The sequence below is a fragment of the Ranitomeya imitator genome, chromosome 2 (genome assembly GCF_032444005.1).
Source record: "Ranitomeya imitator isolate aRanImi1 chromosome 2, aRanImi1.pri, whole genome shotgun sequence".
Lineage (NCBI taxonomy): Eukaryota > Metazoa > Chordata > Amphibia > Anura > Dendrobatidae > Ranitomeya > Ranitomeya imitator.
In genome coordinates this window covers 157,650,153-157,676,684 of record NC_091283.1, presented here as the reverse complement: position 1 = coordinate 157,676,684, position 26,532 = coordinate 157,650,153, and the positions used below count along the sequence as shown (strand labels likewise).

At 50.6% G+C, this 26,532-nt stretch overlaps 1 protein-coding gene across 1 annotated transcript in view; it reads left to right on the top strand.

Moving 5' to 3' along the window:
• Positions 1 to 20,997: 20,997 nt before the first annotated feature.
• Positions 20,998 to 26,532, top strand: part of TSC1 (TSC complex subunit 1) — a 39,511-nt gene continuing 33,976 nt past the window's right edge. The window contains exon 1 of the mRNA XM_069747590.1: positions 20,998 to 21,099. The gene's annotated coding sequence lies outside the window, so the exon portion shown is untranslated. The remainder of the gene's footprint in view (positions 21,100 to 26,532) is intronic.

Genomic DNA, 26,532 nt, shown 5'->3' with positions numbered 1-26,532 from the left:
TGATACCGGTCCTGTCATGGGGTCATGTCAATGGCACAAGGAGAAAAAAAAAAGTCCCAAACCACAATACAGAGCGTCCTCCCAGTCACCGCCCTGATAGAGGGGCTATCTAATCAGCCAGATCACACAGCAGCAACATGGCAGGAAACGGGCATTAGAGATCTACACATGGGTGGACCGGGCATCAAGAGGGGCACATGTATGCTGCAGGAAAGTATTTGGAGGAAGCCCAATGCCCGCAATATGGCGACAGTGCCCATATGAATGTCGATGCCAACTTCTGCTCTCCAGTACCTGCTGCAGAGCCCATACTACAATGCCAGCCACAGTGCCCCTTTTCTAATGACTGGAATCAATTTTAAGAGTTAGGTCAGCAGTGCCCAAATATCAATGCCAGCCTCTTCCCTCCAGAAGTGTCACCTACAGTGCCCATATAACAATGCCAGACACTTTCTTAATAACAGTGCCAGCCATTTCAGCTGCTGTGCCCATATATCAATGTCAGTAACTTCTCTACACAACAGTACCAGTGTCAGTGCCCATATTACAGTGACAGCTGCCTCTATAACGCCAGCACCAATGCCCTGGCCAGACAGTGCCTATATAACAATGCCAGCAACTGCCTCCATAATAGTACCAGACACAGTGCCTCTATAACAATGCCAGCCACTGCCTCCATAACAGGACCAGGCACAGTGCCTCTATAACAATGCCAGCCACTGCCTCCATTACTGTACCAGGCACAGTGCCTCTATAACAATGCCAGCCACTGCCTCCATAACAGTACCAGGCACAGTGCCTCTATAACAATGCCAGCCACTGCCTCCATAACAGGACCAGGCACAGTGCCTCTATAACAATGCCAGCCACTGCCTCCATAACAGGACCAGGCACAGTGCCTCTATAACAATGCCAGCCACTGCCTCCATAACAATGCCAGCCACTGCCTCCATAACAGGACCAGACAGTGCCTATATAACAATGCCAGCCACTGCCTCCATAACAGGACCAGACACAGTGCCTCTATAACAATGCCAACCAGTGCCTCCATAACAGGACCAGGCACAGTGCCTCTATAACAATGCCAGCCACTGCCTCCATAACAGGACCAGGCACAGTGCCTCTATAACAATGCCAGCCACTGCCTCCATAACAGTACCAGGCACAGTGCCTCTATAACAATGCTAGCCACTGCCTCCATAACAGGACCAGACATAGTGCCTCTATAACAGGACCAGACAGTGCCTATATAACAATGCCAGCCACTGCCTCCATAACAGGACCAGACACAGTGCCTCTATAACAATGCTAGCCACTGCCTCCATAACAGGACCAGACAGTGCCTTTATAACAATGCCAGCCACTGCCTCCATAACAGGACCAGACACAGTGCCTCTATAACAATGCCAGCCACTGCCTCCATAATAGTACCAGACACAGTGCCTATATAACAATGCCAGCCACTGTCTCCATAACAGGACCAGACACAGTGCCTCTATAAGAATGCCAGCCACTGCCTCCATAACAGTACCAGACACAGTGCCTATATAACAATGCCAGCCACTGTCTCCATAACAGGACCAGACACAGTGCCTCTATAAGAATGCCAACCACTGCCTCCATAACAGTACCAGACACAGTGCCTATATAACAATGCCAGCCACTGCCTCAATAACAGGACCAGGCACAGTGCCTCTACAACAATGCCAGCCACTGCCTCCATAACAGGTCCAGGCACAGTGCCTATATAACAATGCCAGCCACTGCCTCCATAACAGGACCAGGCACAGTGCCTATATAACAATGCCAGCCACTGCCTCCATAACAGGACCAGACAGTGCCTCTATAACAATGCCAGCCACTGTCTCCCTCCATAATAGTACCAGGCACAGTGCCTCTATAACAATGCCAGCCACTGCCTCCATAACAGGACCAGGCACAGTGCCTATATGACAATGCCAGCCACTGCCTCCATAACAGTACCAGGCACAATGCCTCTATAACAATGCCAGCCACTGCCTCCATAACAGTACCAGGCATAGTGCCTCTATAACAATGCCAGCCACTGCCTCCATAACAGGACCAGGCACAGTGCCTATATAACAATGCCAGCCACTGCCTCCCTCCATAAAACAGTACCAGGCACAGTGCCTCTATAACAATGCCAGCCACTGCCTCCATAACAGTACCAGGCACAGCGCCTATATACCAATTCTAGCCACTGCCTCCATAACTGGACCAGGCACAGTGCCTCTATAACAATGCCAGCCACTGCCTCCATAACAGGACCAGACAGTGCCTATATAACAATGCCAGCCACTGCCTCCCTCCATAACAGTACCAGGCACAGTGCCTCTATAACAATGCCAGCCACTGCCTCCATAACAGGACCAGACAGTGCCTATATAACAATGCCAGCCACTGCCTCCGTAATAGTACCAGGCACAGTGCCTCTATAACAATGCCAGCCACTGCCTCCATAACAGGACCAGGCACAGTGCCTCTACAACAATGCCAGCCACTGCCTCCATAACAGGACCAGGCACAGTGCCTATATAACAATGCCAGCCACTGCCTCCATAACAGTACCAGGCACAGCACCTATATAACATTCCCAGCCACTGCCTCCATAACAGGACCAGACAGTGCCTATATAACAATGCCAGCCACTGCCTCCATAATAGTACCAGGCACAGTGCCTATATAACAATGCCAGCCACTGCCTCCATAACAGTACCAGGCACAGTGCCTATATAACATTCCCAGCCACTGCCTCCATAACAGGACCATACACAGTGCCTATATAACAATTCTAGCCACTGCCTCCATAACTGGACCAGGCACAGTGCCTCTATAACAATGCCAGCCACTGCCTCCATAACAGGACCAGGCACAGTGCCTATATAACAATGCCAGCCACTGCCTCCATAACAGGACCATACACAGTGCCTATATAACAATTCTAGCCACTGCCTCCATAACTGGACCAGGCACAGTGCCTCTATAACAATGCCAGCCACTGCCTCCATAACAGGACCAGGCACAGTGCCTATATAACAATGCCAGCCACTGCCTCCATAACAGTACCAGGCACAATGCCTATATAACATTCCCAGCCACTGCCTCCATAACAGGACCAGGCACAGTGCCTATATAACAATGCCAGCCACTGCCTCCATAACAGGACCAGGCACAGTGCCTATATAACAATGCCAGCCACTGCCTCCATAACAGGACCAGACAGTGCCTATATAACAATGCCAGCCACTGCCTCCATAACAGGACCAGACACAGTGCCTCTATAACAATGCCAGCCACTGCCTCCATAACAGGACCAGGCACAGTGCCTATATAACAATGCCAGCCACTGCCTCCATAACAGTACCAGGCACAATGCCTCTATAACAATGCCAGCCACTGCCTCCATAACAGTACCAGGCACAGTGCCTATATAACATTCCCAGCCACTGCCTCCATAACAGGACCAGGCACAGTGCCTATATAACAATGCCAGCCACTGCCTCCATAACAGGACCAGGCACAGTGCCTATATAACAATGCCAGCCACTGCCTCCATAACAGGACCAGACAGTGCCTATATAACAATGCCAGCCACTGCCTCCATAACAGGACCAGCCAAAGCACCCAGGTACCAATTCTGGCCACAACATCCTTAACAGTGACAGCCACAGCCCCTACCAAAGTGGAAGTGAAACTCACCAAAAGAGTACACAGTACCTCCATAGCAATGCCTACCACAGTGCCCCTACACCTGTGCCAGCCCCCAATGGGTATAGCCAAAGTGCTCCCATAGCATAAACAGCGAGAGTGCTGTATGGCAGTGCCAAATACAAGTGCCCTCACATCGGTGACGTCTCTAAGTGCCCCCATGACAATGCCAACCACAGTACCTATACGGTATAACACACAGAGCCCCTTCAAACTCCTTGTAAGGCCGGGGTCACACATGTATTTCTATGCAGCTGAACGCTCCGGTCCCGAGTGCCAGCGGCAGTGCCGGGTATTGATGTGCGAGTTTCTTGCATTGAACTCACAAGTGTGACCCCGACCTAACTCATCCAGTCTGCTCTCAGATAACTTCCAGTTTCTGTCCAGACATTGATAGACTTAATATCTCCTTCATTCTTATGGTGGGAAACTCCACACAATGCAGAGGAGTGACATACAGCAGTGCCTGTGCTCCAACATGAGAGTGCAGCGCCCTCTGGTGGTAAATGCATGGCAGTACAGAGCTCAATGGCAGTTTACTATCGCACAAGATCATTTGTTGTATCAGCCTTCAAGCAAACATAGTTTAGCAATAGCAACAATGGCCACAATTAGCCACAAAGATAAATGCTTCTATGTGCATGCTGCCTGCATGCAATCCAATGTACGGATCATGTCCAAGGCTGACATGGAGAACCGAGGGTCGAAGTTTATGTGACCCCTTCCTTCAGAGTGGCTACAACTTACATTGCCTCATATTTCGATAGAGTGATTTTCTTAGCCCAGCAAATGGATAGTCAGAATATCTCTGGTGGTGTAAAGCAATGAAATAGTCAATACTAACATCCCTGGTGGTCTGGTGCAGAGAATGGGTTCATGGTAAAATCCCTGGTGGTCTGGAGAAATGAAAGAGACAATGAGTTAATAACATTTCTAGAGGTCTGGAACAGAAAAGGGGTTAATGGAAACATCCCTGCATCCCTGGTGGTCTGGTGCAGAGAATGGGTTCATGGTAAAATCCTTGGTGGTCTGGTGCAATGAAAGAGACAAAAGAGTTAATAACATTTCTAGAGGTCTGGAACAGAAAAAGGGGTAATGGAAACATCCCTGCATCCCTGGTGGTCCGGTGCAAAGAATGGGTACGTGGTAACATCTCTGGTGGTCTAATGCAGAGAATGGGTTCATGGTAACATCCCTGGTGGTCTGGTGCAGAGAATGTTCATAGTAACATCCCTATTGGCCTGATGCAGAGAATGGGTTCATGGTAACATCCCTTGTGGTCTGGTGCAGAAAATGTTCATGGTAAAATTCCTGGTGGTCTGGAGCACAGAATGGGTTTATGGCAACATCCCTGGTGGTCTGGTGCAGAGAATAGGTTCATGATAACATCCCTGGTGGTCTGGTGCAGAGAATGAGTTCATGGTCACATCCCTGGTGGTCTGGTGCAGATAATGGGTTCATAACAACATCCCTAGTGGTCCAATGCAGAGAATGTGTTCATCTTAACATCCCTGGTGGTCTGATGCAGAGAATGGGTTCATGGAAACATCCCTGGTGGTCTGGAGCAGAGAATGTGTTCATGGTAACATCCTTGGTGGTCTAGAGCAATGAAAGACACCCCAAATGCAATGAAGAGGTTAATGTTAATTTCCCTACGGCAGTGAAGTGGATTAATAATTACCTCCCTGATGATCAGGAAAAGAAAAAGGTTTATGGTATCATCCCTGGTGGTCTGGGGCAGTACAACTTTTTTTTTTTTTTTTACAACAGAAAGAAGGGTAAAATATATAAACAAAATATCCCCCACTATGTTTGCACAGCAGCTTCTATGGGTTAAGTGAACCTCAGAGCTGCATTCATAATTCTGCTGAGCATCAGTGGAAACCATCAGCAGGCTTGTTAGTAGACACCTTCCCAGCAACCGCGCTAATCTTTTGTGATGCAGTGCTGAATTAGGATATACAAGCCCTGCTGCATAGATGACACTACCCAGAATGCAAACCACCAGTTGTTGCAGGGAATGCTGGGAGATTTCAGCTCTGAAATCTGCAGACATGTCAATCATTAATTAGAGCTGAATGCACATGTGGTGACAGTGATGGCTTTGTAGACATAGTAGAGGATATAGGGGCCCACAATGTGATCTGATGGCCGTCTTGTAGCCTCCGCTGCTTACTTCTCGGGCGATGACCTGAAAAGGCTCCAGCAGAGGCTGCCGACAGCCGGGCTCAGCCTTTTGGAGGCTGCCGACAGCCGGGCTCAGCCTTTTGGAGGCTGCCGACAGCCGGGCTCAGCCTTTTGGAGGCTGCCGACAGCCGGGCTCAGCCTTTTGGAGGCTGCCGACAGCCGGGCTCAGCCTTTTGGAGGCTGCCGACAGCCGGGCTCAGCCTTTTGGAGGCTGCCGACAGCCGGGCTCAGCCTTTTGGAGGCTGCCGACAGCCGGGCTCAGCCTTTTGGAGGCTGCCGACAGCCAAGCTCAGCCTTTTGGAGGCTGCCGACAACCGGCTCAGCCTTTTGGAGGCTGCCGACAGCCGGGCTCAGGCCTTTAGAGGCTGTTGTCTTTGCACAGGGCTGCTTTGCATGGAAGAAATGGAGAATTATCAGCTTTTAGGCCACTTTGCATAAATGAATCTTCAGCTCCAGCCGATACAAAACCTCCATTGTTAATGACACCTTGCGGGTGCAGCTGGCACAAAGCGTGCCTTGTCACCTGCAAGGTGAGAGACAACCACCATCATCAGCTGGGAATATATATAGTAATCTTTGTTCATCCAGGGCCTCATGGTTCATGAATACAATTCCAGAACGTCAGTGAGAACTGACTTTCACAGGCAGAGCAGTACTACCATTCGCCTTAAACATTATTATATGGAGTTTTAATTTAACATTTGTGGAGTTTGCCCAGGTGATCTCCATTTTCCAAAATGGTGGCTCCTGCTTTGCATAGGCAACAGGTACCTTGTGCATTGTTTACCAATGACACAGTCGGGGACGAGGTTTTACTCCTTTGCATAATTCTTAGTACCTGGTAGCGTGTGAATTCTGCAGTGGCGGCCATCATTGCTGATGGAGTTTACGTTGGCACCGCACTCAATAAATCCTTCCAATTTACTTTCTATTTATTTGGTTTCGCCATTTGTGGACACCTCTGGCTTTCTCATGCTGCGCGCCCCATTGTTCTCCTCACTGTAGTGATTGAATTTCATTCCTAATTACAGTATTCTTAAGTCAGATTCAGCTTTGCAAATAAGGGAAGGTCAGCAGCCAAGATTGTGACTTTTTAAAGGGACAGCGTCTTTATTAAGTGGTCCACAGCTTTCAGTTGCCAAGATGCTCCCGTCGTCAGTGATCCTGTAAGTTAAGATGGTCCCGTTGTCAGAGGTCCTGTAGATTAAGATGATCCCATCATCCGAGGTCCTATATGTTAAGATGGTCCCGTCAGAGGTCCTGTATGTTAAGATGGTCCCGTCGTCAGAGGTTCTGTATGTTAAGATGGTCCCGTCGTCAGAGGTTCTGTATGTTAAGATGGTCCCGTCGTCAGAGGTTCTGTATGTTAAGATGGTCCCACAATCAGAGGTCATGCATGTTAGGATGCTCCCATTGTCAGATGTCTTATAAGGTAAGATGCTCCCTTCATCAGAGGTCGTGTAGGTTAAGATGTTCCCATCGTCAGAGGTCCTGTAGGTTAAGATGGTCTCATAATCAGAGGTCATGCGTGTTAAGATGGTCCCCGTTGTCAGAGGTCTTGTAAGTTAAGATGCTCCCGTCGTCAGAAGTCGGGAATGTGAAGATGGTTCCATGGTGAGCGTTCCAATATCTAATATGGTCCCATAATCAGTGCTATGGTATATAACATGGTCCCATAGTGAGGCCTTCCAGTTTCTAAGATTTTCCAATGATGAAATTACAGTGTATAAGATGGTGGAGAGGACTCTAGTGTCTAAAAGTCTTATTAAGTGGTCTCCAGCACCCTGGGAGGGCCCTGGGGCGAGGTCTCCAGCACCCTGGGAGGGCCCTGGGGCGAGGTCTCCAGCACCCTGGGAGGGCCCTGGGGCGAGGTCTCCAGCACCCTGGGAGGGCCCTGGGGCGAGGTCTCCAGCACCCTGGGAGGGCCCTGGGGCGAGGTCTCCAGCACCCTGGGAGGGCCCTGGGGCGAGGTCTCCAGCACCCTGGGAGGGCCCTGGGGCGAGGTCTCCAGCACCCTGGGAGGGCCCTGGGGCGAGGTCTCCAGCACCCTGGGAGGGCCCTGGGGCGAGGTCTCCAGCACCCTGGGAGGGCCCTGGGGGGAGGGCCCTGGGGCGAGGTCTCCAGCACCCTAGGAGGGCCCTAGGGCGAGGTCTCCAGCACCCTAGGAGGGCCCTAGGGCGAGGTCTCCAGCACCCTAGGAGGGCCCTAGGGCGAGGTCTCCAGCACCCTAGGAGGGCCCTAGGGCGAGGTCTCCAGCACCCTAGGAGGGCCCTAGGGCGAGGTCTCCAGCACCCTAGGAGGGCCCTAGGGCGAGGTCTCCAGCACCCTAGGAGGGCCCTAGGGCGAGGTCTCCAGCACCCTAGGAGGGCCCTAGGGCGAGGTCTCCAGCACCCTAGGAGGGCCCTAGGGCGAGGTCTCCAGCACCCTAGGTGGTCATAAGGAAAGGTGTCCAGCATCTTAAAAGGTCCAATGAGGAGGTCTCCGGGGTCTAATTTTATCATAAGTTGAGAGCTGCACTTTCTGAAATGGTCTATCATCTGGGACCGGCCATCTTGCACGCTCTTGTGTTAACACTTCTGGTATCTGATGGTATTGTGATGAAACTTCCTATGCCCAAATAACACCAAACTAGTGACTCTATAACTAATCATGTCCTCTGCTGGGGGACTAATGCTCCCAATATCTAAGATGGTTCGGTGGTGCTTGGGATGGTCCTCTAGTGAATCCTCCGCATTTGTAAATCCTAATGGTGGTGTCCAACTTCTTTCACCCAGAGAAGTAGTCACTGATACAGGAAGTGCTGTGCTGCCCGGAGATTTACTCTGAATGGAGGTGCCCTCTAAGTTTCTACACAGCCTGGAATCCATCTCTAATTAGGGGGCGGCTGTTTCCTTCCACAGAACTCTCTGGTCGGAGCTTTGTTTACCCTGGTATGGTGGTCTGGCACCGCGCCCTCGCCAGCTCTGGCATCGCACCTGTTCCCATATGTTTCATTCTCTGCTCTATTTGCCTTCATGCTTTGCTGCTTCTATAAATATGCTAAAATCCCAAACTTATTTACGGGGCGTGGATGGTGCTGGATGTTTCCCACGGAAAATGAGCGTGAGCAGCACCATGACGCACACACACAGCGCCCCGACCGGTGAAGCCTACTGCCGATGGCCAGTCATTGGAGGAACTACAAGGAGGACACAACTCTACTAGGAGTCAGTTTTCGAGATCACTGCTTGCTGTCAACGAACAGAAAATCTTCCTGAAAATTAATCTAATTCAATACATTTGTTATAATGTGTCAGTGAAGACCGAGGCAGAATTTGCTGCTTCTGTGCCCCATGCAAAATTGCTAACACCCCCCTTGATTATCAGGTGCCATAACATGTCCCTTCCAGCAATAGGGACCCTACAACTACACCCCTGAGTGTGGGGAACTTCTATTAATGAAGCACGGAAGCAAAAGTCTGCTCCTGTTTTGGACTCCCGCCATGAAAAAAAACTCCCAACTTCAATAAATGGAAAAGAGTGGCATGTATGAGTGACGCGCTTATGCAACCACACAAAAATAGTGCCGCTGGAGAAGCCCAAAAGTATTCCCACCCAATACAATTCCCCTTTAATGGTCCCCACAGCATGATGGCCCCATAATGCCCCTAAATAGTATGGCACCCCCATCATGGAGCCCAAAGCATGATGCCCCCCCACAGTGCTACTCAGTATGATGTTCCTACACAGTGCCCCCCACATATTATGATGCCCCAGAGCACTCCACAAGGTATTATGCCCCCACAGCCACCCACACTGAAAAATGCCCCTTAGTGAGTCACACAGTATGAGGCCACCACAGTGTCCCTAACGCAATATGAGGCCCCCCACAGTACGACTTACCCAGTACACCTTACACAGTATGATGCCCCCACAGTGCCCATCACACAGTAAGAGGCCTTACAGTGCCCTTCATACGTTATGATGCCTCCAAAATTCCATTTAATCCACAATTGGCTAATAAAACCCTCAAGTACGCACATAGCCCCATTCACATGATGTGGGGCGGACTTGTCTGACTTCTGTGTGCGGTTTGGTGCAGCCTTGCGCCCCCTGTGCTGAGCAGAGGGCACACACAGGCTGGACGGTGGAGCAGGGATCTGACGGCTCCCTGCTCCACTATCGTGTTCATCTCCATCTGCATCCTAAGGAAGCAGATCTAACTGACACCAGGGCATACCCTCAATAGCCAGGGACAGCAGCCCACCTGACCAACTATCCAAGTGTATCGGGACAAGTGGGAGGTAACATCCCATCAACTGGGTGATCCCCAATTGTATCAGAGGAGAACAAAAGACATCAGACCAGTAAACTGAAGAGCGGTAGTGACAACCATTATTGTGAATCAGTAATGTAGCCTGAGCAGTTGTCACTTTCCCCTCCCCGAATCTCTCCACAGCTCATACGTTATTCCATAGGGGGCAGCACTGAGCACAGCAAAAATGTCTTCCCATGGGAGGGAGAATTGGACATGTGTGCGGCACACGGAGTACAGGCATATGTAGCGGTCACCGCACCCACCACGTTTTCCTGTTATCGGAAGTGCACTTTTGCGAGTAAATTACTATTTACCAAATACATATAAATATCGTCACCGCAGAGTGTGGCCAAAGTTACTCGCCATCTGCCCTATTGATTGATTGCGGACTGTAGAATATGTACTTTTAACCCTAGATTCATGCAATAGAAAATTGTGCTCCTTGTACAGATCACCCTGCAGACACCACCTGTGCTATGGTAATACATGGAAGTAGAGTTGAGCGACTTTTACTTTTTTAGGATCGAGTCGGGTTTCGCGAAACCCGACTTTCTCAAAAGTCAGGTTGGGTGAAATCGGACGATTATTGCGAAAAGTCGGGGGCCGACTGAAACATGAAACCCAATGCAAGTCAATGGGGACTCAAAGTCGGCAGTGAGTGGAGGACAGGAAAACACCTACAGTGCCCATTTTAATGGCAAAATTATAGTTAGGCATTGAAAACGGGCTCATTTGGCTAAAGTTGGGGGGGTAGGGCTGGCTCAAGATTTTCGTGGGCACAGGAAACGCGGAATACGTCACGGCGGTGGAGCAGGGAGAGGTAAGTATTTCAACTTTGCAAGTGCTGTAATCCTGAGCAAGCAGGGAGGGCCCACTAGTTGGCACTGGCACAGGGCCCCTCATAGTACGGCGGTGTGTTTGACGGCGGGCGGCACCTCTCACTGCCAGAGACACTTTTGCGTACTATGAGGGGTCCTGTGAAAGTGCCAACGAGTATGCCCCCCCCCCACCTGATGAAGGAACCTGCACTTTCATCTGAATCTTCCTCTTTGTCCCCGTGTAAGGTGGTATAGTATGCGGGAAGGGGATCCTGACTTTCAGCAGGGTCAGATTCTGGCTGTGTAGCGTGCAAGGGGTATGTAGTGGTCTGGGTCAATGTATCAGCAGACTCATCTAGCAGTGGCTGGGCAATGGGCAGGATGAGGAGGAAACACAGATATAGGCCCAAATAATAAAGTAGGCTAAATGCAGTTCAAAATTGGTAACAGGACTAAACAGGCGGCGTAGCTTTGTTCAGTGGAGGACAACTGTAATGAGTGGCGCAGACACAGTTAGTAGGCCCAAAATAAAAAAGAAGGCTAAATGCAGTTCAAAATTGGTAAGAGGAGTACACAGGTGGCATAGCTTTGTTCAGCGGAGAAGGACAACTTTAATGAGAGGCTCACACAGTTACTAGGCCCAAGTAAGTAAGTAGGCTAAATGCAGTTCAAAATTGGTAAGAGGAGTACACAGGTGGCATTGCTTTGTTCAGTGGAGGACAACTGTAATAAGTGGCTGACACAGTTAGTAGGCCAAAATAATAAAGTGGGCTAAATGTCAGCCAAAAAAATGTTCATAAATAAACAGGTGGCATAGCTAGGTACAGGGGTGGGCTCCTCTGCAGAGTTGCAGACAGTGGTAGTTGGTGCAAATTATTAACTGGTCTAAATGGAGGCCAGGGCCCCTGTATTTTTACTATCATCTATAATTTCAACAAATTTGTATTGGCAGTGCCATTGAAGGATTTAACAGCACAGACTACACAGTGGTGGAGAGCAGGGAGAGGTAAGTATTGCAAGTGGTAGAGCACTGTTCGAGCTGGGGGGGGGGGGGGGGAACACTCTCTCGTGGGCGGCGGTCCTGGCACAGGGCCCCTCATATTATTACGACGATGTGTCTGACGTTGGGTGTGCACCACCACCATCAGGGACACTTCATTGTACTATGAGGGACCCTGTGCCAGTGCGGTCGCCCAAGAGTGGGCGCACCCACCTGTCCAGGCAAACGGCACTCGCACGGGTGCTTGCGCCAAGTGGTGACCATGGCCCTGTGGGGGGAGTCAGCCCATTTAGGGAGGTATAAAAATGGCCTATGGTGGACATTCAGCAGCTGCAAATGGAGGAATTGGAGCAGTCAGTAAGAGGAGGCCAAAAGCAAGACATTTTTCAGGCAAGCTACGTGTCAGCAGGGGAAGGTGGGGCAAAATAATTTGAAATCCATGATTGGTTCATTTTAATGAAGGATAGATCATCAACTTTTCTGGTAGCCAGACGTGTCCTTTTTTCGGTCAGTATTGAACCAGCAGCACTGAAGACTCTTTCTGATAGCACACTAGCAGCTGGGCAAGCGAGCTCCTGTAATGCATATTCTGCCAATTCAGGACAGGTGTCTATTTTAGATGCCCAGTAATCAAAGGGGAATGACCTGTGAGGGAGAACATTGATAAGGGAGGAAAAATAGGAGGTAACCATACTGGACAAATGTTGTCTCCTGTCACTTTGAATTGATGCTGCAGTACCTGTCCTGTCTGCGGTCATTGCGAAATCACTTCACAAGCTGGTCAGAAAACCCCTCTGTCCCAAGCCACTTCGGATTTGTGCACCTCTAACACCTCTGCCATGTTGCCCCCTACAGCTCGTGTGAGAACCATCACCACCGCTGTGTGCTGGGAATTCCTGAACCAAACGGTCTACAAGAGTTGCTTGTTTGGTAGCCAATATTTGCTCAAGGTTCTCATGTGGCGTGATATTTTGTAATTTTCCTTTATATCGTGGATCCAGGAGGCAGGCCAACCAGTAATCGTCATCGGTCATCATTTTGATAATGCGGGGGTCCCTTTTTAGGGTACGCAAGGCATAATCTGCCATGTGAGCCAATGTTCCAGGTGTCAATTCGCTGCTTGTGCTGGGTTGAGGAGCATTTTCTTGCAAATCAACATCACTTGTGTCCCGCAAAAACCCTGCACCTGACCTTGCAACGCCACCAGTTTCTATTGCCCCCTGAGAAGCATCCTCCTTCCATAAATATTCATCCCTGTCATCCTCCTCCTCCTCTTCGTCCGCCACCTCGTCCAGGAGACTTCCCTGAGCAGACAATGGCTGACTGTCATCAAGGCTTCCCTCCTCCTCGGCTGCAGACGCCAGCTCCTTGATGTGCGTCAAACTTTGCATTAGCAGACGCATTAGTGGATGCTCATGCTTATGATGGCGTCGTCTGCACTTACCAGCCGTGTGCATTCCTGAAAACACTGGAGGACTTGACAGAGATCTTGGAGCTTCGACCACTGCACACCTGACAACTCCATGTCTGCCATCCAAGTAACTGCCCGTGTATGTGTATCCTCCCACAAATACATAACCGCACGCTTCTGTTCGCACAGTCTCTGAAGCATGTGCAGTGTGGAGTTCCACCTTGTTGCAACATTGATTATTAGGCGGTGCTGGGGAAGATTCAGCGATCGCTGATGGTTCAGTATACGGCTGGAGCGTACGGGCGACCGGCGGATGTGCGAGCAAAGTCTTCGTACCTTCAGGAGCAGGGCTGGTAACTCCGGATAATTTTTCAGGAAGCACTGCACCACCAGGTTCAAGGTGTGAGCCAGGCAAGGCATGTGTTTCAGTTCTGAAAGGGCTATGGCAGCCATAAAATTCCTTCCGTTATCACTGACTACCTTGCCTGCCTCAAGATGTACAGTGCCCAGCCATGACTGAGTTTTTTTGTGCAAGAACTCGGACAGAACTTCCGCGGTGTGCCTGTTGTTGCCCAAACACTTCATTTCTAACACAGCTTGCTGACGCTTAACACTAGCTGTTCCATACTAGGACACCTCGTGTGCAACAGTGGCAGCTGCGGATGGAGTGGTTGTGCGACTGTGGTCTGTGGATGAGCTTTCGCTTCTGGAGGAGGAGGAGGATGAGGAGGAGGGGTGGCGAACGCCTACAGCCAACTGTTTCCTAGACCGTGGGCTAGGCAGAACTGTCCCACTATGGCTGTCCCCTGTGGACCCTGCATCCACCACATAAACCCAGTGCTCCATGATGGACACGTAACGTCCCTGGCCATGCCTACTGGTCCATGCATCTGTTGTGAGGTGCACCTTTCTACTGACTGATTGCCTCAGTGCATGGACAATGCGTTTTTTGACATGCTGGTGGAGGGCTGGGATGGCTTTTATCGCAAAGAAGTGTCGACTGGGTAGATCATAGCGTGGTACTGCGTAGGCCATCAGGGATTCGAAAGCTTCGCTTTCAACCAACCGGTAGGGCATTATCTCTAATGAGATTAGTCTAGCAATGTGGGCGTTCAAACCCGGTGTACACGGATGACAGGATGAGTACTTCCTTTTCCTAACGAGAGTCTCTTGTAGGGTGAGTGTTATGATAAGGTAATTCAGTACCACAATGGACATAGAGGTCAGAGCACATACAGTGACCTGACAATATCCCAAAAACATAGAACGAGCTCTGAGACGTGGAAACTCTGCTGACCGCAATCCCTAATCCTCTCCAACCACACTAGAGGCAGCCGTGGATTGCGCCTAACGCTCCCTATGCAACTCGGCACAGCCTGAGAAACTAGCTAGCCTGAAGATAGAAAATAAGCCTACCTTGCCTCAGAGAAATACCCCAAAGGAAAAGGCAGCCCCCACATATAATGACTGAGGTAAGATGAAAAGACAAACGTAGAGATGAAATAGATTTAGCAAAGTGAGGCCCGACTTTCTGAACAGAGCGAGGATAGGAAAGGTAACTTTGCGGTCAACACAAAACCCTACAAAAACCACGCAAAGGGGGCAAAAAGACCCTCCGTACCGAACTAACGGCACGGAGGTACACCCTCTGCGTCCCAGAGCTTCCAGCAAGCAGGAAAAAACAAATAGACAAGCTGGACAGAAAAAAACAGCAAACAAAATAGCAAAGCGGAACTTAGCTATGCAGAGCAGCAGGCCACAGGAACGATCCAGGAGGAAACAGGTCCAATACTAGAACATTGACTGGAGGCCAGGATCAAAGCACTAGGTGGAGTTAAATAGAGAAGCACCTAACGACTTCACCACATCACCTGAGGAAGGAAACTCAGAAGCCGCAGTACCACTTTCCTCCACCAACGGAAGCTCACAGAGAGAATCAGCCGAAGTACCACTTGTGACCACAGGAGGGAGCTCTGCCACAGAATTCACAACAGGTGAGCTGGACTGGAGAGCTGCATATGGTGGAACTAGTGGGGGTGGTGGTGGACATGGCGGATTGAGAGAGGCTTGGTGATGGTATTCTTGATGTTTGCCTACATACAGTGTTTTCTACCAATAACCTTGTGATTCCCTGACTGCTTTGGCCTTGCGACGATACCTCCACATTTGCTGCTGGTGGTGTCCTAACCGGTGGGCTTACAGTGAGGGAAGCAATGTAGTGTTGCTGACTACCTTCATTCTGAGCAGGTGCACCAACGGTACGGGACATTTGGTAGTTAGTCCAGGCTTGCAAGTGCATGCTGGTTAAATGTCAAAGCATGCACGTTGTATTTAAATTTAGGAGATTCTTCCCTCTACTAGAGGTCTTTGAGCATTTCTTACAAATAACTTTGCACTGATCATTCGGATCTTGGTTAAAAAATTGCCACACTGCACTCTTCCTACTATGGAATACCTTTTCAGGCATTGCACGCTGTGCTACTTTCACCGGATGGCCACGCTGTCCTAAAACTGTTTTTGGTTTTGACAAACGTTTTTGGCCAGATACGGGCCTGCCAGATGAAAGCTGTTGCAATGTAGATGGCTGCTGCGGATCATCCTCCTCCGCTTCAGAGCTACTGGCAGCGGCACCCTCTTCCCCAATGGCTGCCAATCTGGGTCAACAACTGGGTCATCTATCACCTCCTCTTCTATGTCCTGTGCACCTTCCTCTGTGTCACCGTGTAAGGTGCTATAGCATTCGGGATCGGGCACCATAGTCTCATCAGGGTCAGATTCTGGCTCAGTACACTGCGAGGGCAATGTAGTGATCTGAGTCAATGGAACAGCATTATAATCTAGCTGTGGCTGTGCATCAGTGCACTCCATGTCCGATTCATCTTGTAATGGGCTTTTAACAATTTCCCTCACTAACCTAGGCATGGTATGTGTAAAGAGCTTCATGGAGTAACCTGTAGTGTCGCCTGACGCATCCTTCACTTTTGGTTTGGGTGAAGGACACAAGGAAGCGACTTGTTCCTGACCGGGAGCATCCACTGACGACTCGCTGCTTTTAGATTTCGAACCTTCTGAAGAGGAGGCGAAAGAGCTAGAGGCTGAGTCAGCAAGGAAAGCCAAAACTTTTTCCCGCTGCTCCGACTTTAAAAGTTGTTTTCCTACTCCCAGATAAGGGAGCCTTCGAGGCCTTGTGTAGCCAGACGATGACGCTGGCTCAACACCTCGAGCCTTTGGTGCTATTTTGCTTTTCCCACTACCACCAGATGCTCCACCACCACCACCATCAGTACCAGCCGGCAACGACCGCCCACGGCCTCTTCCACCAGACTTCCTCATTTTTGGAAAAATCTAACCAAAATAACAACAGTTATATGGTACTGTGAAACAAGGCAGAAGGTGTATATAAACTTGTGGAGAATTTAAATCTCCCTTTTTTTTGGGGGGGGGGGGACTGCAAAAAAACTCAGGCGTAGTGTATTACACTACACAATGTAAGTGGCAGAACGTGGCTAGAAGATATATGAAAAAATACAAGGACTGTAGTACAATTGCAATCTCCCTACAATGATCTCAGGACAAGTATGGCAGCAATAAAAAGGACTGCTGCACACAAAAGTGTGGACAAAGAAACAAGAGAACTGTGCAGAAAGGAGCAACAGGATTTTTGCTTTTATAAAAGCAGTTGGTTTGCACAGCGGCGTGCAAACAGCAATGCAGCTATCAGGGAGCCTTATAAGGCAGCCTAATAAGCTACAGAGCTGATGCACAAAAAAATAGACTCCACTGTCCCTGCAAAGAAAAGGTGGTGGTGGGCAGTGGAAATCGCTACAGCACAGCAGTTTGGGGGTTAATCTTCCCTCCCTAACTATATCCCTTCTTCTGATGAAGCTGCAGCAACCTCTCCCTATGCTAAGATCGGCAGAAGTAAGATGGCGGTCGGCATGCACGCCCCTTTATAGTACCTGTGACGCTGCATAAAGCAAGCCAATCACTGTCATGCCCTTCTCTAAGATGGTGGGGACTGAGAACTATGTCATCACGCTGCCCACACTCTGCGTCCTCCTTCATTGGATGAGAAATGGCGCTGAAAACGTCATACAACTTTGGCGCGAAGATCGCCGACCTCATGGCCGATCCCACACTAGGATCAGGTCGGGTTTCACGAAACTCGACTTTGCCGAAAGTCGTCGATTTTTTAATTTGTCCCATCCATTTCGCTTAACCCTACATGGAAGTTGTGATGTGCTGCAGATTGCAGAAGAATAGAGGAGACAAAGCAGCCATGGAGGGCGCCCCAGAGAGGAATCGCTCAGAGAATGCAGCCACTGTACTGGCTTTCGCAGAAAAACAAAGTGCAGTTTGTAGAATGTCCACCAGAGGGCAGACAAAGTTGTAGCACAGCAGGGAAATGTAGTTGTTTACTGCAGCTCTGCAGCCTGCAGCTTGTCCCTGGCATGGGATTCACATGACTCTACACTTCTTTACACTGGAGAATCATTGTCCAGTTACCATGAGACTAAATGTTACCAGACTGGAGAAAAATCTTTGCAAAAGAAGCCTGCAATCCACTGTGCCACCACTGAAGGGCCTGTAAGGCTACGTTCACACTAGCGTTGTGCGCCGCTGCGTCGGCGACGCACAACGCACCGAAAAACGCGTGCAAACGCACGCAAAAACGCTGCGTTTTTCGACGCGTGCGTCGTTTTTTGACGAAAATCGGACGCAAGAAAAATGCAACTTGTTGCGTTTTCTTGGTCCGACGCTAGCGTCAAAAAAGACGCACGTGTCGGAAAACGCAACAAGCAAAAACCATGCGTCCCCCATGTTAAACATAGGGGCGCATGACGCGTGCATCGCCGCTGCGTCGCCCGACGCTAGCGTGACGCACACTAGCCGAACGCTAGTGTGAACGTAGCCTAAGAGGCAACACTTGTCTAAAGTGCCAGTCAGACCCTACAGGCAAGGCTACAAAATGCCGCTATTATAGTCAGTGGGGGCTACTTTCTCTGGATACCTGGAGTAGTGAAAGGGTTAACGGTGATCTCTGTAATTCCCTAGGGTGATTATGCTGCAATCATAATCTGTAGGAAGGGCATTCCCACTAGTAGGATCTCTCTACATGCAGATTTATACAGCCACCACTAGAGGGAGCTCACTACATACAGATTTATACTGTCACCACTAGAGGGAGCTCACTACATACAGATTTATACTGTCACCACTAGAGGCAGCTCACTACATACAGATTTATATAGTCACCACCAGAGGCAGCTCACTACATACAGATTTATACAGTGACCACTAGAGGCAGCTCACTACATACAGATTTATACAGTGACCACTAGAGGCAGCTCACTACATACAGATTTATAGTCACTAGAGGGAGCTCACTACATACAGATTTATACAGCCACCACTAGAGGGAGCTCACTACATACAGATTTATACAGTCGCCACTAGAAGGAGCTCACTACATAGATTTATACAGCCACCAATAGAGGGCGCTCTCTACATGCAGATTTATACAGTCACCACTAGAGGGAGCTCCCTACATACAGATTTATACAGCCACCAGTAGAGGGAGCTCACTCCATACAGATTTATACAGCCACCAGTAGAGGGCGCTCACTACATACAGATTTATACAGTCACCACTAGAGGGCGCTCCCTACATACAGATTTATACAGCCACCAGTAGAGGGAGCTCACTATACAGATCTATACAGTCACCACTAGAGGGAGCTCTCTAAATAGATTTATAGTCACCACTAGATGGAGCTCACTACATGCAGATTTATACAGTTAACACTAGAGGGCGCTCCCTACATACAGATTTATACAGGGGCCGTATGCTGGCCTATCATGTAATGTACAGGAATTAGCTCCTTACCTAAGAAATTTGCAGTACATACAGGATAAGATCAGATACAAGAGAGGTGGTTTTGTTACCTGCTCATACCAGGCTCAGCCATAGTATTATAACCATATACTTCATATGGTGTCCTGTGGTATCTGGCGTTGCTCGGTGTAGCCTCCGAGGGTACCACCGATGATCAATTAGATTGAGATTTGGGCATTTAGCGACATAATATCACCTTGCTCTGAGACCTATCAAAGCCGTGATGCTCTGCGCGCCCTGACACCCTTCTATCATAGCCGTGATACTCTGCAGGCCCGGACACCTTTCAATCATAGCCGCAATGTGGTGTGCCCTGACATCTTTTAATCATACCTGCGATGCACTTTGTGCCCTGACTCCTTTCTATCATAGCCACGGATGCTTTGCGTGTACTGACATCATCATAGCTGTGATGCTCTGCGTACCAACTCCTTTCTACCATAGCGGCGATGCTGTGCATCCTGACTCCTTTCTATCATAGCTGCGATGCTTTGCGTGTCCTGACCACCTCTATCATAGCCGCAATGCTCTGTGTGTCCTGACCCCTCTATATCATAGCAGCGAAGCTCTGCGTGTCGTGACCCCTCTATCATAGCTGCGATGCTCTGCGTGTCCTGGCCCCCATCAAAGCTACCATGCTCTGTGTCCTGACCCCTCTCTATCACTGCCACCATGCTCTGAGTGTCCTGACCCCTATCATAGCCGCCATGCTCCTGACACTATCATAGCTGTGATGCTCTGCGTGTCCTGACCTCTTTATCACTGCCACCATGCTGAGTGTCCTGGCCCCTCTATCATAGCTGCGATGCTCTGCGTGTCCTGACCCCACTCTATCATAGCTGTAATGCTCTGCGTGTCCTGACCCCTATCATAGCTGCAATGCTCTGCATGTCCTGGCCTCTCTATCATAGCGGCGATGCTCTGCGTGTCCTGACCCCTATCATAGCTGCAATGCTCTGCATGTCCTGGCCCCTCTATCATAGCTACGATGCTCTGCATGTCCTGATCCCTCTATATCATAGCTGTGATGCTCTGCGTGTCCTGACCCCTATCATTGCTGCTATGCTCTGCGTGTCCTGACCCCTCTATCATAGCTGCGATGCGCTGCATGTCCTGACCCCTATCATTGCCGCCATCCTCTGTGTGTCCTGACCCCTCTCTATCATAGCTGCGATGCTCTGCGTGTCCTGAGTCTGACCCCTATCATTGCCGCCATGCTCTGCGTGTACTGACTCATTTCTAGCACACCTTTTGCCTACACCCCCCACGCTCACTATAAATATTCCCTAAATTCTTCCTACTTCCACCCTAACCCCCGAAGATAACGTTTGGCTCCCTGTGGAGCGCCCCTTTAAGGCTCCCTCCTCTGAGGTGCACGACTTGCAGTAACCGGACACGCAGCAGATCACGTGCTCCTCACTATAGCCCCGCCCCCTCAGCAGCCTTTTATAGCCTTTTAATGACGTCACCGCAGCAATGTAGTTCCGGCGCTGTAAATCACGAGTTATTCTGCGTCCTCTTCTATATCCATCCGCGCCTCAAATTTTGAATTTGTTTTACCCATTGGCTTCCTAATGGCTCGAAAAAAAGCACAGCCGCGCTGAATATAACTATTTTGGTCCAAATGTTCAGCAAAACAAGGCCGGAAGGGAAGAGCGGCAGGAGAGATTGGACTATTTTATTCTTCTCATTGGTGGAAGGAAACAGACGGAAGGGGGCGGCACTGCGACACAAGATGGCGGCGCCCTGAGGAGCTGTGAGGTAAACAGGCTGTCTGTGTGAGGGGGACGAGCACGGAGGAGTTGTGGTGTCGGTGCTGACCGGAGACTCGCGGTGAGGACCCGGCAGGCGGGCCGGGGATGGCGGCGGCAGTGTCTGCGGGGCTCCGCTCGCCTTCTCCTCAGCCGGGGAGGTGGTTCGGGTCTGTTATTAGTTACCTGCACCGTTACTTTCCCCCCCTGCACAGCACAGTGGTATGGCCCGGGCTCATGTCTGCCCCTTGTCACAATCTGTGATTGCTGTCCGTGAATTGAAACATTCTTGTCTTCTAGGGACTGAGGTCACGTCCTGACCTGATCTTTCTCAGAGCTGAGGCTTTGTTACAGCTGTACCCGGTCTGCACAATGTAACCTGCACTGACACATTGTAACGAAGGATCAGCACCAGAAGAAAATGTGCTGCTCCCCAGGTCACAGGAATGGCTGCAACTGTCACGAACCCTCAGCCGTGGGAACGATCGTGGCCGATCTAGAGGCTCCTACTCCACAGCAAGCAGAGGTCTAACAACGTTTGTGATCTAAGAGCCCGGTTGTGTACCGCAGCAGGAGTATCACTTAATTAGATACCCGGCTGGTAAGTGGAGGTGGGGCTAGGTACATGGTTTAGCAGGCAGTATCACACAGGATGGGATTAGTTATGCAGATCAGCATTGGCTACCGCTCAGTTGGTGCCGCGCAGGGTGGGATTAGCTTTGTTTCTCGGCGGTCTGTACCGCGCGGGGTGGGATTAGCTTTGTTTCTCGGCGGTCTGTACCGCGCGGGGTGGGATTAGCTTTGTTTCTCGGCGGTCTGTACCGCGCGGGGTGGGATTAGCTTTGTTTCTCGGCGGTCTGTACCGCGCGGGGTGGGATTAGCTTTGTTTCTCGGCGGTCTGTACCATGCAGGGTGGGATTAGCTTCGCTTCTCGGCGGTCGGTACCGCGCAGGGTGGGATTAGCTTTGCTTCATGGCGGTCTGTACCATGCAGGGTGGGATTAGCTTTGCTTCTCGGCGGTCGGTACCGCGCAGGGTGGGATTAGCTTTGCTTCATGGCGGTCTGTACCGCGCATGGTGGGATTAGCTTTGCTTCTCGGCAGTCGGTTCCATCGCAGGGTGGGATTAGTTTTGCTTCTCGGCGGTCGGTACTGCGCAGGGTTGGATTAGCTCTGCAGCTCAGTTGGTACTGCGCAGGCTGGGATTAGCTCCGCGGCTCAGTTGGTACCGCGCAGGCTGGGATTAGCTCCGCGGCTCAGTTGGTACCGCGCAGGCTGGGATTAGCTCCGTGGCTCAGTTGGTACCGCGCAGGCTGGGATTAGCTCCGCGGCTCAGTTGGTACCGCGCAGGCTGGGATTAGCTCCGCGGCTCAGTTGGTACCGCGCAGGCTGGGATTAGCTCCGCGGCTCAGTTGGTACCGCGCAGGCTGGGATTAGCTCCGCGGCTCAGTTGGTACCTCGCAGGCTGGGATTAGCTCCGCGGCTCAGTTGGTACCGCGCAGGTTGGGATTAGACATGCGTTTCAGCACTTGGTGCCGCGCAGTGGGGTGGGGGGAGAGAGATTAGCTCCGTCTCAGCAGTCAGTGCTGTGCAGGCAGGGATTAGCTCCGCAGCTCAGTTAGTACCGTGCAGGCTGGGATTAGCGCCGCAGCTCAGTTGGTACCGTGCAGGTTGGGATTAGTTCTGCGGCTCAGTTGGTACCGCGCAGGCTGGGATTAGTCCCGCGGCTCAGTTGGTACCGTGCAGGTTGGGATTAGCTCCGCGGCTCAGTTGGTACCGTGGAGGTTGGGATTAGCTCCGCGGCTCAGTTGGTACCGTGGAGGTTGGGATTAGCTCCGCGGCTCAGTTGGTACCGTGGAGGTTGGGATTAGCTCCGCGGCTCAGTTGGTACCGTGGAGGTTGGGATTAGCTCCGCGGCTCAGTTGGTACCGTGGAGGTTGGGATTAGCTCCGCGGCTCAGTTGGTACCGTGGAGGTTGGGATTAGCTCCGCGGCTCAGTTGGTACCGTGGAGGTTGGGATTAGCTCCGCGGCTCAGTTGGTACCGTGGAGGTTGGGATTAGCTCCGCGGCTCAGTTGGGACCGTGCAGGTTGGGATTAGCTGCGCGGCTCAGTTGGGACCGTGCAGGTTGGGATTAGTTCTGCGGCTCAGTTGGTACCGCGCAGGCTGGGATTAGTCCCGCGGCTCAGTTGGTACCGCGCAGGTTGGGATTAGCTCCGCGGCTCAGTTGGTACCGTGCAGGTTGGGATTAGTTCCGCGGCTCAGTTGGTACCGTGCAGGCTGGGATTAGCTCCGCGGCTCAGTTGTGGCCGTGCAGGCTGGGATTAGCTCCGCGGCTCAGTTGTGGCCGTGCAGGTTGGGATTAGCTGCGCGGCTCAGTTGGGACCGTGGAGGTTGGGATTAGCTCCGCGGCTCAGTTGGTACCGTGGAGGTTGGGATTAGCTCCGCGGCTCAGTTGGTACCGTGGAGGTTGGGATTAGCTCCGCGGCTCAGTTGGTACCGTGGAGGTTGGGATTAGCTCCGCGGCTCAGTTGGGACCGTGCAGGTTGGGATTAGCTGCGCGGCTTAGTTGGGACCGTGCAGGTTGGGATTAGTTCTGCGGCTCAGTTGGTACCGCGCAGGCTGGGATTAGTCCCGCGGCTCAGTTGGTACCGCGCAGGTTGGGATTAGCTCCGCGGCTCAGTTGGTACCGTGCAGGTTGGGATTAGTTCCGCGGCTCAGTTGGTACCGTGCAGGCTGGGATTAGCTCCGCGGCTCAGTTGTGGCCATGCAGGCTGGGATTAGCTCCGCGGCTCAGTTGTGGCCGTGCAGGCTGGGATTAGCTCCGCGGCTCAGTTGGTACCGTGCAGGTTGGGATTAGCTCCGCGGCTCAGTTGTGGCCGTGCAGGTTGGGATTAGCTCCGCGGCTCAGTTGTGGCCGTGCAGGCTGGGATTAGCTCCGCGGCTCAGTTGTGGCCGTGCAGGCTGGGATTAGCTCCGCGGCTCAGTTGTGGCCGTGCAGGCTGGGATTAGCTCCGCGGCTCAGTTGTGGCCGTGCAGGTTGGGATTGGCTCAGTTGGTACCGTGCAGGTTGGGATTAGTTTAGCTTCTCGGCGGTAGGTGCCGTGCAGGCTGGGATTAGCAGCACAGGCTAGGAATAGCTGATGTCCTGTTATGTGCATAATTTGTATCTTTTTCGCTCACGTTCTGTCTTCTGGTAGAAGACTTCTGAATCTTCACCTTTTTGGATCTTTCCTTTGTACCCTTCTTTGTTTCTTGCTCTCGGTGTCATCTGAGGATGTTGCATTTATCGCCTGTGAAGTAGCTGATCGGCTCGTTGCCTGCTCTGATACATTGTCACAAGCCTTCAGCCCTGAAGATGTTGGGGCTAATGATGTTTTATTATTGTAAGCTCTTGGCTGTCAGACGTGATGGGTGGGCGCTTCCATTCATTGACAGCAGGCTGAGGTAGTTGTTGTAGGAGATTGATGAGCTTTGTCCATTTGCAGCAGGACCTCCTGCCGTTGGGAGAGGCTGTGATTGTGGTGGTCTGCAGGCATTTGTTCTGGCCCCATCCCTCCTTGGCAGCAGGGGCTCTGTAGTATGTGGACAGGCCCTGATCTCATCTCTTGCTCTATTTTAGCTGTCTGATTCCAGGAAACCTATAGATAGTGGATCTGATGTGCTCCTGTGACTACAGACGATGCCTGAGCCCGGCAGGGTGACTGTGTGCTATGAGACCCCCTCCATTTTTGTCACTGATGCGGCACATAACCAACAATCGGTCATAGAATAATTCCCTTTAACAATGCTACCTGTTCCCAATAATGTAGTGAACACAGGGATGGTTTTAAAATGTCTTCCCTATTTTCTCCTGCGATGTGGCGCCCCCCGACCACCTGGCTGTGCAGGGAATAAAAGTTGGCAATATTTACACTTAAAATCCCTACACAGCAGTTGGTTTGGTGCCAGTAAGGTGACACAGCACTGCGGGCCCATCGTTCAGACACCCACAGACTATACCTACCCATACCTTATTACTAATGGGAGACCCCCCCCCCCCCCCTTCTAGTTTAAATCAATGCCAATTTCCAATTTTTAAACTAATTTTGTTGCTACACATCAGCAGTGAAGACCCTTTACCCCCACAGTGTTAGGCTACGTTCACATTTGCGTTGTTGGGCGCAGCGTCGGCGACGCAACCAACAACGCATGTACACAACGCAGCGTTTTGCAACGCATGCGTTGTCATAAGATCGTACAGAGCAGGAATTTCGGCGCAGGGAAAACGCTACAAGTAGCGTCCTCTGCGCCCTGTCTATGCGTCAATGACGCATGCGTCGTAAAACGCAATACAATGCATACCGGCGCATGTCCATGCGCCCCCCATGTTAAGGATAGGGGCGCATGACACATGCGTCGACGACGCTGCGCCCATCAACGCAAATGTGAGTGTAGCCTTAGCAGGTGATAACGCTACATCCACAGCAATAATGATGGCGGCAGTCAAGTCATATAGGTAATTGTGTGATCGCCTCCCTAGCTCCATCCTCTTCTGTGCAGTTGCCAGTTGTCCTTGCCTTCGGGAACTCAATTTGCTCTTGTAACCACTGTCACCTTGATTGGTATGGACGCAGCTATTGTTTACACCTGACTCAGGGGTAGCCATGGGGGTCTTTAATATTGGCCATTGTTAAAACCTTGCCAGGAAGTGATCTTCCCCTTTAAATGCTTTATATAAGTGCACGTATGGATCTGTTTGTTGCAGATAGGCGGTGTTGTGGTAATGATCTTTTTTAACCCTCCGTCACATACAATATTCGGACTAACGAGTTCACATACAATGTGCCTGTCAGGCGCCTGCTGGAAAAATACCTATAATATCTAATGTTTGCAATTTCAGTGCTCTAAAAGTGATCAGTGACCTTCATAGGGATGTAATAAAAGAGACTACACATAATCAGTTGCAAAAAAAAACATTTACTTAACATAAAACTAATAACTATGAAATACAAACTTTTCAAAACTCCCGCCAAATAGTCCCCAGTTCGACTCTCTCAAAAAAATGTACAAAGAAAATTTTTGAACACAAACTTAATTTTAAGGTACCTTAAGTACTATTAAAAACATATTCAATCAGAAGTAGATGCTGAGGTTTCCCCAGAAAAGTCACACTTGCAGAGCAAATAGCAAGAATTACACACCATTTTTGCATGTGTCAGGCAAATTGCTTTATGACATTTGAGACATTCATAATTTGAAAGCCTTCTGGTTCCGCTTTCCGTTTGGCAGGTGGTGCATCTCCTTCTTTTGTGAGGTGGTGCAGATGGTGACTTTTCACCATCATCTTCTGGGCGGAACCTTTTGAGCTGAACTTGAAGGCGAGAGGGGATACCGATTGTTTTCACGCTTCTCCTGCGTAGCTCTCCAAGTACTAGTTCATGGGCCAATTTTTTCAGATACAATC